The following is an 8,498-nucleotide window of genomic DNA, read 5'->3' on the forward strand; positions in this document are numbered from 1 at the left end:
GTTGATGAGTACTCTAGGGCGAGTGTATTACATGTAGGTGAGTACATGTAGATCAGTACACACACACACACACACACACACACACACACACACACACACACACACACACACACACACACACACACACACACACACACACACACACACACCACATGCAAACACCCAGAAAACATTCGCCCTGCTAATTTGAATTATTACTCTTGAAGCTCTTCCTCTTTCTTCTCCTCCTTTCCTTCTCTTCCACCACCTCTTCCTCCTTCTCCTAACCTACCTCCTCCTCCCTCCCCCCCCCCACCCACCCAATCCAAGAGCTCAAGCCAGCAGACTCTTACCAATAAGACCACGTTAAAGAGTCTCATATTTACCCTCTGAGCAAAAGCTTTATAAAGGGTTACGAGGCTGGTTTATGAGGTTGGCACGAGGGCTTATGAGGCAGGTTTATTCGAGGTTTATATGAGGTTTATGAGGAGGCTGTGCTTCTGGCGGGTTTAGAGGTCTAGTGGAGGCTGGACCTCCAGTCCGGGTGCGTCAGAAATTATTTGCTACGCCTTACCCTTATTTTTTTGGGAGGGGGCTATTTTTTTTCATTCGTCTCTCCTATTATTCCCGTTTTCTTTTTGAGGGGGCAGATATGGCTTTTGTTTAAGTCATATCTATGTTATCAGTTGGGTTTAACTGTCTTCTTGTTTGTTATCTTGGTTGAGCTATTGTGTTATCTTAGTTTGTCTCGTTTTGTGTTATCTTAGTTTGTTTCCTATTATGTTATCATCCTATTTATGTTCACTGTCTTATCATCAGAACTATTTCCTAATTATTTTATTTAATAGTTTCTCTTATCAGAATAGTTTCTGTTATTCTGATATTTCTTTTGGAGGATTAGGGAGGGTTGTGTTGATGAGGGGGGGTGGGGGTAGGGGGGGAAGAGGATTGGGGGGAAGGGGGTTCCTAGGGGAGGAACAAGGGGGGGAGGGGGATGAGGGGAGGTGGAGGGGGGATGAGGGGAGGGGGAGGGGGGATGAGGGGAGAGGGAGGTGTGTATTGATGCAAGGTTAAGTTTGTACTCTTTTTTTTTTAACAGCGTTGATGAGTATTGTATTGTATGAAATGGCTGCTAGAGTTGAACACTAACAAGTGCAAGGTGATGGAAATGGGATCAGGAGCCAGGAGACCGAAAGGCCAATATATGATGAAGGGAAACTACCTCCCTATAACGTCTAAAAAGACCTGGGAGTGGACATAACACCTAACCTAACTCCAGAGGCTCATATAAACAGAATAACATCAGCAGCATACTCTACTCTGGTAAAAGTCAGAACATCCTTCAGAAACATGAATAAGGAGGCTTTTAGATCACTGTAGACCGCCTGTGTGAGGCCAGTCTTGGAGTATGCCGACCCATCCTGGAGCCCCATCTTAAAAAACTCACAAGGAAGCTCGAAAAGGTGCAGAAGTTTGCAACGAGACTCGTTCCAGAGCTGCGAGGGATGAGGTACTAAGACAGACTGAAGGAACTAAACCTGACGACGTTAGAAAGGGAGGAGGGAGAGATGGGACATGATACAGACGTATAAAATACTTAGAACGATTGACACAGTGGAAACAGAGGAATTGTTTACAATAAATATCAAAACAAGAAGGGAGCACGTGTCATAGGGATGTTAGAAAGTTAGTTAGTGATCTTAAGAAAAAGTAGTACTTATAAATCTGTATAAGTGTAAGGAACACTTAAAAACACTTAAGAAAGTTAGAAAGAAAGTTAGAGCTAACATAGGGATGTTAAAACAAGCGATTATTCCATGAAAGATATGGGCGATATGAGGACACCATAAGATAAATAAATCAAACATCACTATAGCAGGAAGGGTAATAGGAGACATGATCATAACGTACACGATACTAAATTATATATAAAGTTTGACAGAACAGAGCGAGGGATTGGTGGTGGTGATGGAGATTGCACATAAGGAGAGTACAATGAGATTTGCAGTTTTGCAAGAAGATTGGGCACTTATGTGATGCCAAAGTGTGTTGACCAGACCACACACTAGAAAGTGAAGGGACGACGACGATTCGTTCCGTCCTGGACCATTCTTTTGAGAATGGTCCAGGACGAAACGACCATTCTCTTGATCCTGGACCATTCTCTTGAGAATTGTCCAGGACTTGGTTCATGTACTTGAGAATGGACCAGGACTTGGTTCATGTACTTGAGAATGGTCCAGGACTTGGTTCATGTACTTGAGAATGGTCCAGGACTTGGTTCATGTACTTGAGAATGGTCCAGGACTTGGTTCATCTACTTGAGAATGGACCAGGACTTGGTTCATCTACTTGAGAATGGTCCAGGACTTGGTTCATCTACTTGAGAATGGATCAGGACTTGGTTCATCTACTTGAGAATGGATCAGGACTTGGTTCATCTACTTGAGAATGGACCAGGACTTGGTTCATCTACTTGAGAATGGACCAGGACTTGGTTCATCTACTTGAGAATGATCCAGGACGGACCGAAACGTCGTCGTCCCTTCACCTTCTAGTGTGTGGTCTGGTCAACGTACTTCAGCCCCGTTATTGTGACTCCTCTTCTGCATGCCAAAGTGAACAAAATAACAGGTAGACCGGATCACCCGGTGTCAAGAGCGAATACAAGAGTTTACAAGAGAAGAGAGGCGGGGCTCAATAGCTATTAGAGCTCTCTTCCCCTAACACAACGAGATAAGCACACGGCCGCGACGCTGTCTCCAACAACCTAATCACTACGAATGAAGAATAGAGACATAAGATATATATATATATATATATATATATATATATATATATATATATATATATATATATATATATATATATATATATATAATATACATATGTATCCCTTTTCCTCAATGACGTTTGGGGAGATGAGCCATGCAAGGGGAGGAGGGGAGGGTAGGGTAGGGGAAGGAGGGGATTCTGGGGAGAGGGGAGGGGGGTGGAAACGCCAGTCGATAATGAGTTCATAACAGCTTTGTTCCAGCATCGTTTCCCATGGTTGGTGGGAGTGAGGGGAGAGGGGAGAGAGGGGAGAGTAGACGAGGGGCGGCAGTAGTTGAAGAGGAAGCAATTCCCCAAAGTGTCGTCATAATTGTATTAGGGCAGTTACACATCTCTCTCTATCTCTATCTCCCCCGGGGCAGCCAATCACAGCTCTCGGTGTGTGTGTGAGGGGCACTCATTTCTCTCACTCTCATGCCCTGTTTATCTCATCAATACCCTACCCCCCTCCTCCCTCTCCCCCTCTTTCTCATCAACCCCCCTCCCCCTACCTCTCTCAACCCCTCCCCCCCCCCTACCTCTATTCTCACTTAAGACACTGTTAAACTGGTTAGTTGTTCTAGGGAAGAAAGGCAAACACAGAGAGACTTCGAACGAGGAAAAAGAAAATGTTGGCCAAGATGAAGGAATATAGTTACCCTTCTTGCTCCTCCCTCCCTTCTTTCCCGTCTCTCCCTCCCTTCTTTCCCCTCCCTCCCCTCCCTCCCTCCCTCCTTTCCCATTGTCTCACGGACACAACAAACTCATACCTCCATAACACACTCATTGATTTGATATTCATCCCCCCCCCAATCCCCCCCATTCACCCCCCATCCACTCCCGTCTCTAATCCTCTACGCTTCTCTGCCAACATCCGCTCATCTACTCTAAACCAATCAGAACGTGGGAAGAACGGGGCTGGCGCGCGCTGATTGGCCCCGCCACGGCTCCAGCCGCCGAAAATGAAGCAATTCTTCGCGGTTTTAATGGAAGCTCAGCCCCCCCCGGGGAAATACTCTAAATGTAGTGAAGAAATAATGGATTTTCCAGTGAGTTTATGGCCAATTGATGAGTGTTATTGCCTAATTCATTTAGCCTTCTCGCACCCGCAGTTCCAGAGGGCCTGATTGAGTTGGCTTTTGATAATTCTTGATTCGAGATTCAGTGGGACGGGTAGACGGTGGCGGGTGTGTGGTTCGTTGTTTCATATAGCCACTCGGTGTATGGGAGGGTGAACTAGGCTATTTGTTGCTGCTATTGTTAGCCGAGTGTGTATGTGTATGTGTGTGTGTGTCTATTGGTTTTGACCTAGTATTTGTAGTACGTGGGGTGGGGCATTTACAGCGTTGTGGTTCGAATATAAGTCGTCAGCGAAGCACTTGTTCCGGAAGTGTTCGGGTGTCATCAGTTGTGAGTCGTGTGGAAACCGTTTTTCATTTCTGAACAAGGGGGAGGGAGGGGGTGTTTGGGTGTTAGATTAGCGAGTGTTTTGACCTCTGTTGATGCGGACGGGCTGGTGTTGATGAGGACGGGCTGGTGTTGATGAGGACGGGCTGGTGTTGATGCGGACGGGCTGGTGTTGATGAGGACGGGCTGGTGTTGATGAGGACGGGTTGGGGCTTCGAAGACATAGTACAGATCTTTGGAGTCGACCGCATCGTCGAACAGCTTCGTGGAGAATGGAGCTGTATCAATGAAGCCGTCCGAAGCACTGTTCTGTGTCTTCGAGGAGAGACGGTGTTTAACTCAGGTGTTTACTTCAGTTGTTTATCTCAGGTGTTGTGAGGAAGGTGACGAGTGAGGGAGAGATGCCTATCATTTATTTGTAAGTGTTTTTTGCTTTTGATTTGTTTTTTTAAGATATTTCACGTGTTTAGGGTATTGTGTGTTGCAGCCATTAAGATAATAAGATAACTGAGAAGGAGCTTAACCAGTTTGGCTACATTATATATATATATATATATATATATATATATATATATATATATATATATATATATATATATATATATATATATATATATATATATATATATATATATATATATATATATATATAATCTTCCTTACCTATCTTCAACTTCCTTATACCAATTAGATTCCAGTGCTTGCTTGCCCAACCTGTTCTCATGTTCAATGCCTTGAAGGTGTGATGACCACGGCATAAAAAGTCGAATGCTTTCGTTCAATTGAAAGCATTAAAACACGGACGCTTTTTTTTCGTATATCTGTGATATTGTCAGTCATTCTCTGTCTCTGTCTCTCTCTCTCTCTCTCTCTCTCTCTCTCTCTCTCTCTCTCTCTCTCTCTCTCTCTCTCTCTCTCTCTCTCTCTCTCTCTCTCCTGTTACATTATTTACCACAAGCGGAAGATGATGTGGAAGTGCCGCATCCTTAATTGCCTTGTATTACCTGGGTCAAGAGCCTCTCTGGGGGGCCATCTACCCCCTCCAGAAAACACCTAAACCCCAACCCCCCACCATCCCCCAACCCCACACCCTCAACCCCCCCCTTAACCCCCCATCAACCCACACCAACCCCCCACAAGCCTTATATTCCCGTAAGTACATAAGCCCACACTGAGTCTCTCTCTCTCTCTCTCTCTCTCTCTCTCTCTCTCTCTCTCTCTCTCTCTCTCTCTCTCTCTCTCTCTCTCTCTCTCTCTCTCTTTCTCTCTCTCTCTCTCTCTCTCTCTCTCTCTCTCTCTCTCTCTCTCTCTCTCTCTCTCTCTCTCTCTCTCTCTCTCTCTCTCTCTCTCTCTCTCTGTTCCCATTCATTTAAAGTTTGATATTTACATTTCTCTTCTTCCTCCATTCGTTCTGTTGGTTCTTTGCTTATTCAATCGTCGATTTATCTGTTGCTCTGTGCCGTGGTTATTCTATTCCCCCCCCTCTTGATAGATAGTGTTATATTTGTTGATACTGCATCATGGATAGACAGCACGCACTTTATGGAGGGATAGATAGGGTTGACAGCAGGAATAGACAGTCGCAGTTGCAAGGGGACAGCCACAATAGTGTGATTAGACAGCCACAGACAGCATTGAGTGACCACCCCAGACAGCAGTGAGTGACCACCCCCAGACAGTAGTGAGTGACCACCCCCAGACAGTAGTGAGTGACCATCCCCAGACAGTAGTGAGTGACCACCCCAGACAGTAGTGAGTGACCACCCTCAGACAGGAGTGAGTGACCACCCTCAGACAGGAGTGAGTGACCACCCTCAGACAGGAGTGAGTGACCACCCCAGACAGGAGTGAGTGACCACCCCAGACAGGAGTGAGTGACCACCCCAGACAGCAGTGAGTGACCACCCCAGACAGCAGTGAGTGACCACCCCAGACAGCAGTGAGTGACCACCCCAGACAGCAGTGAGTGACCACCCCCTAGACAGCAGTGAGTGACCACCCCAGACAGGAGTGAGTGACCACCCCAAGACAGCAGTGAGTGACCACCCCAGACAGCACTGAGTGACCACCCCCAGACAGCAATGAGTGACCACCCCCAGACAGCAGTGAGTGACCACCCCCCAGATAGCAGTGAGTGACCATCCCCCAGACAGCAGTGAGTGACCACCCCAGACAGCAGTGAGTGATCACCCCAGACAGCAATGAGTGACCACCCCCCAGACAGCAGTGAGTGACCACCCCTCAGACAGCAGTGAGTGACCACCCCCAGACAGCAGTGAGTGACCACCCCCAGACAGTAGTGAGTGACCACCCCAGACAGCAGTGAGTGACCACCCCCCCAGACAGCAGTGAGTGACCACCCCAGACAGTAGTGAGTGACAACCCTTAGACAGCAGTGAGTGACCACCCCAGACAGCAATGAGTGACCACCCCAGACAGCAGTGAGTGACCACCCCAGACAACAATGAGTGACCACCCCAGACAGGAGTGAGTGACCACCCCCAGACAGCTGCCATGGTAGTGTCCACGCGATCTCCTGTCAGTGGTTACATTCCCATGATTGTTACCCTGAAAGCTGTAATCACAGGAGCTATCAAGCCTCAAGGGGGGATTGGGGGGGGATTGGGGGGATTGTGAGGGGGAAGGGAGAGGGGGGAATTGTGAGAGGGGGGGAATGGGTAAAGAATGGAGGGTGGGAGGAAGATTAGGGAAAGGGGGGGGGGTTTCGTGACGAGGAAAAGGGGAGACGAGATGGGAAGGGTGGAGGAGGAGGAGGGGGGCAAGAGGGAGCTAGGGAAGAAAAGGGAAAGTGGGGGTAGGGGGGGAGAGGTCAGGAATGTGGAATAGGTGAAAAGGACATGAATGGGAGAATTTGGAAGAGGTGCATTGACTAAAGGAGAAAGGGACAGAACTCCCCCGCTCCCTCCCCCCAAAAAGGGAGAGAGAGAGAGAGACAGACAGACAGACAGACAGACAGACAGACAGACAGACAGGCAGAGAGATTGACAGATAAATAAATGGAGAAAGAGAGACAGATAGAGTATCAAAGAGTACTGATCAAACAGCCATTTACAAAGAGACAGACAGACAGAAGACAGTGAAACAGAGACAGAGAAATAGACAGAGAGAGAGAACGGGCTGTCCCGGGCACCGCCGGAGACCCTATCAAGTATACAATACAATAGATGTATCTTCAAATACAACTCCCAGCAAGCATTTCTCATCCTGGAAATACATCTATCTACAGGAAGAGCGGCAGTGGGAAGGGTGGAACAGAAGGAGAGAGGGTGGTGGCGTAGGAAGGGAGGGAGAAGCTGAGAGATAAAGACATAATGGGAAGGGTGAAAAAGGGGGGAAGGGAGCTGACTAAATGGTCAACACAAGCACGTTTCGCTCATTCTGGGCTATTATAAGCGAATATAATGGGTCATATTGACCATTTAACTAGTAATGGAGGGAAAGGGACACCTTTCCTCCCCCTCTTCCCTTAATCCTTTCTTCCTTCCTTCCTCCTCCTCCCCTTAGCAATATCTAACCCTTTCCCCCCTTTCATTCGTTCTGCCATGCCCCCTTTCCCCTTAACCCTCCCTTTCCCCCCTCCTCCATTTAGACATCTGCCCTCCACTCTATCCCCCTAGACCTCCCCCCCCCCCTCTACGATCCATCCCCCCACCCCATCCCCCCTCCCTATCCTCTAGCCAACCTAATTTCCAAACAAATTTATGGATGGTGAATGTGCTTCTTTTGTGTTATATAAAGAAAAAGAACCCTAATCAAGAGGCTAAAAAAGAGCTTCCTACACACACACACACACACACACACACACACACACACACACACACACACACACACACACACACACACACATGTCAATGTTTGCAGATGACGCAAAATTAATGAGAAGAGTTGTGACAGACGAGGATTGTAGGATCCTCCAAGAGGACTTAAACAGGCTGCAGAGATGGTCAGGGAAATGGCTACTGGAGTTTAACACCAGTAAATGTAAAGTTATGGAAATGGGATCAGGTGACAGGAGACCAAAGGGACAGTACACAATGAAGGGGAACAGCCTACCTGTAACGATTCGAGAAAGAGACCTGGGAGTGGATGTGACACCTAATCTAACTCCTGAGGCACATATAAATAGGATAACGACAGCAGCGTACTCTACACTGGCGAAAATTAGAACTTCATTCAGAAACCTAAATGAGGAGGCTTTTAGGGCGCTTTACACTGCCTACGTGAGACCCGTCTTAGAGTATGCCGCGCCATCATGGAGCCCCCACCTGAAGAAACAC

The sequence above is a fragment of the Procambarus clarkii genome, chromosome 66 (assembly GCF_040958095.1).
Source record: "Procambarus clarkii isolate CNS0578487 chromosome 66, FALCON_Pclarkii_2.0, whole genome shotgun sequence".
NCBI classification, from domain to species: domain Eukaryota; kingdom Metazoa; phylum Arthropoda; class Malacostraca; order Decapoda; family Cambaridae; genus Procambarus; species Procambarus clarkii.